This window comes from Astatotilapia calliptera, chromosome 22 (assembly GCF_900246225.1).
Source record: "Astatotilapia calliptera chromosome 22, fAstCal1.2, whole genome shotgun sequence".
NCBI classification, from domain to species: domain Eukaryota; kingdom Metazoa; phylum Chordata; class Actinopteri; order Cichliformes; family Cichlidae; genus Astatotilapia; species Astatotilapia calliptera.
The window spans coordinates 4,932,709-4,937,078 of record NC_039322.1 but is presented as its reverse complement, the minus strand read 5'-3'; positions in this window follow the sequence as shown (position 1 = coordinate 4,937,078).

Here is a 4,370-nt window from a genome sequence, read left to right as displayed (position 1 = left end):
ATCTTGCTGTGGGAAGTCTCCTCTTGATCTCCTGGAAGCTCAGTAGCACAGCTCTCTGTGTGATGTCTGCTGTGCTGAAGATGATCTCTGATCCTCCTGAAGTCTCTCTCCTGGCCTCAGCTCCCATCTTGTGGACGATCCTCTCAGGCACTCCTTCTCGTCATGGATAGTCCTGATTTTGGGCCTGCTGGATCTGTCTCTCTTAGGTGAGAGTTGTCATGTGTCCATCTCCTCTGCCTTCCTCCTGGTTCAGCTGTTTCCGGCACCAGCTGGGGTCCTATAAGGATGAGCGTCGTAGTCAAGGTAACCAAGAGGGTCCTGGTCGCACACAGGTCCGTCACGCCTCGCACTTGGTTGCCCTAGAGTTGATCAGAGGCTGGAGGTTGAAGTGCGAGCTTACCCTACGGGGGCTCAATCAGCACTCCCCCCTCACCACTGAAACAACCAAGTGTGAGATTTCTCTATTGTGCTGTCTTGAGGGTGCCGGGGTTTCCTGGGACCTCGACCTCTTTGCAGTGGCTATTTTGCAGGCAGTTGAAATGGTCCTTGCTGTGGCTCCAAGGTCTGATTTCATGATGGGCCCCAACCAGCTTGACCTTTGACCTCAACCACTGCCTGGGCTGTCAGCTATGCGCTTCTCACTGGGCCTCTGAAGATTTCTCAGGAGATTACTGCTGCACCTGTGTTTCCTTGCTAGGAAGACAAACTTCTATTTGGAGAGCATGTCAACAATCATCAAACCACATTCTTTAGTTCAGTGAACTTCACTTATAGGCCATCAAAGCCTCATCTGAACATGGATGCACCACTTGCATAGGTTTAATACCCGTAAATAAACGGTTAAATTGCTGCAACAATAATAATAGAAAACATTGTTTAATGTTAATCCTTGGACCCCACCTCTTGACGCATGGACACTCCCACGCGTCAACTCATCAAACCTACATTCCTGTCTTAAAGAAACAGGACAGCTAGAACATATCCCAGGCAACATCAGGGCATCTCCTCCCCTGGAGCAGCACCACCCTGGACCTATAATCCTGCAATAAAAATGTTTGTGAGCTTTGTATATTAAATTTGCTTAAAAACTGGCTCCACCAGGAGCCTGCATACACACCATCATGGCCTGGAAAACAAAATCTGGAAGTGAAATCAAACTTCACACTTATAAACAATATATCATAAGAGTAATAAGCATTCAACATCAGCAAGACAAGTGTCATGTGCAGGTTTTCTCAAATCAGTAACTACAACTATTACCCCTATTTGCCTCAGACATCGATCATCCCATGTGCTTATTTGTTTTTCTCATGTCACTTGTCCACTTCTGCCGAATCCTCTACATCATAGAAAAACAAACGTTAGCAATACACATTGACCGTGGTCAGACGGTGGTCAGACGGTGGTCAGACGGTGGTCAGACGCAGGTCAGACACAGGTCAACAGGTTCCAGAGGTGCCATAAAAACACTATAAAGTCAACCATCCATAGCCGTGGACAGAATGTTATTCACATCATCAAAGTAACCTTCACATTTTCCCAAAAACACAGTGCAACAGCATCACCACTCATAACCTATAAACACAGTTTCTTCACACACAAACCCAGAAATCCTGTAGTAGGAAAAACATCAACCAGTTGTCCTGGTATAAATCATGTGATCAAACCACATGAAGAACTGTAATGCTGTAGAAAAGAAAATGCAAATGTTAGCGCTGCGCAGACATATACACTCACAGTTTCCTCTGTGAGCAAGACAAGGTAGTGAATAACACCCCTGGTAGATGCACAGACACAGAAAATGGCAATTAAAAGGTTAAATCACCACGCAACCTCGAATGTTGCTGTCATCTTTCTGCGCCTGTAAAAGGAAACACACACAGACTCATCTGCACCCCTGCCAGGCGGGGGTCAACTTCACTTCACACACCAACAAAGCATAACTAAGTAAACTGTGTGTCGGTGTGACGTAGTGCAGAAATATATATAGGGATTTAGCTGGCAAAGAATTCAGACCTGAGCATATGTGTTCATGTGGCGGGTCTCCATTTCCAGAAATGTAAAATAAAGATCATTTTTTGAGCTTGACCACTCTGAGTCCAGTCTTTCTCTGTCGCCAAAAGAATTCAAAATAACGGGATTTAATACAATATTAAAACATGCTGGAGTCAAAATGTATTATCAGAAAGTACAACGAGACATGGTAACACTTTATAATGTGGCCTGTTACTGGGGATTAAATCCCCTCTAATTAAATGTGATTCTAGTGTATTTTATTTTAAATTAAATGTAATTAACTTACAAACGCCTGAAGGTAAATACACTAGAATATGGGGTAAAAATCAGATTTTTACAGAAAACAAATAAATAATATACCATAAAATATACTAAAAGTACATTTTAATCATGTGTAAGTAATTTTAAATAATGAAGTGGTTTAGATTTAACAGTAAATGAGACACAAATTATACCGTAAATCAGGGGTGTCGAACTCCAGGCCTTGAGGGCCAGAGTCCAGCACATTTTAGAGAACAACCTGGGTCAACACACCTGAATCAAATGATTAGTTCATTACCAGGCCTCTGAAGAACTGCAAGACACGTTGAGGAGGTAATAGACTATGTGCGCCTTAGCATATGTTACTTCTGGTGGGGAAACTCCTGCAGTTTGTGCTTCGTTTCCAGTGTGATATTCGTGCCTTATTTATGGCCGGGTTTTTCAAAACAAATCAACCAAATGGACGAATCAAGTGGCAATTTACATTTCTCACGATGTCTTGGGCATTTACCAAATATATCTGTAGATGATTACCTACCGTCAATAACTCATTTATTTTTTTATATCCTGTTGCTTTTTTTCACGGTTTGTTGACATGCTGTATATGTGTGTAGTTGACTAGCTGATATTGACATAACGGGGGAAACCTTTGGCTATTGTTCACCTGTAGTTTGAATGCTGAACATTTGTTTGTTTGAATCATAAGAACTGTATACAGAGATGTGCTTCTGAATGTGGACGATGTGTCTTCTGATTTTGTAATGAGGTTCTGCTTGTGTTGAGTGATGTAAACAACAAATCAATCCACACTCTTCAAACGTTAAAATTGATCATTTGATTTTTTTATGACACAGCAATGGTGAGTGTTCCCACCCTCTGCTCTTTGTAACTTAATGCGATCTTTCCGTTTTTGTATTTTGGACATGATTTTGGAGTCCATCTTTGCAGTAATAATTGACCACAAATTAAAGCTACTGGAAATGTACAACCCTACATCCACTCCTAAAACAGGAAGTTAGCATTTCAGCCATTTAAATCAGCTGTGTTGGATCAAGGACAGATCTATAACCTGCAGGACACCGGCCCACGAGGCCTGGAGTTCGACACCTCTGATGTAAATAATTTTATGTACAATATAAGTCATTTTAACTAGTGCATCATGATAATACTGGGGAAATGCAACAAATATTTCCACATATAATGCCATAAGTACTCTGTTGTTAGTTTACTTAGTTTATTAGACTGTTCTTTTAGCGTTACCACACAGTGACACCGTTTTAGAGAAATTAAACATGATTTTGATGTTTGAGTCTCTGTTGAAGAAAAACAGCAGATTGGCATTGTTACTGCTCATTCCCACCACTTCACTCTCCAGTGTGAGGTGGAGGCCATCACCCGATGAAGCCAGCAGAACCACATCATCCAACATATTGAGAGAGAGAGAGAGAGAGAGAGAGAGAGAGAGAGAGAGATAGCCTTTATTTGTCAGTTGCAGGTCTTTTGCCCACAACCGAGATGACAGACCTTGCCGACCGTACATACAATACAAACATCATATTGGGGAGACAGGTCAGGCCAGGTAGCGAGGAAAAGAACATCGAAATGTGCAACACAAAAGGATAATACAGGAATGCACAGGTATCAACACACCATAACACAATAAACACAGACAAGCAACATGGGAAAGTGTTCCAGTGTGTACATCTGATCTGGGACCGCTGCAATCTTCGACTGCGCCTCCAGCTGACCCGATGTCCACATCATGGGGGAGGAAAGCGTTGGAGGTGGCGTTGGATAGGGAGGGTGATGCGTCAGTGAGTGCTTATCAGTATCAGTATATGTATGTGTGTGCGTGTCCATAGTTCAGCTGAGACAGTGTCCTGCTAGCTCCTTTGACCTCTTGTATCTTGTATCTGCTGGCAGGCAGACAAATCCCAGGGTCAGACCACAGACGTTAGGCACAGTAAACATCATAAGAGTAATGCTTAAAAGACATTGAATGGCAGTATTTATTACTCAAGAGCAGAAACCAGCGGATCTTCCAGAAAGCACCAGTGGACGGACCTGCCACACCAGTGACTGTCTACCATGTT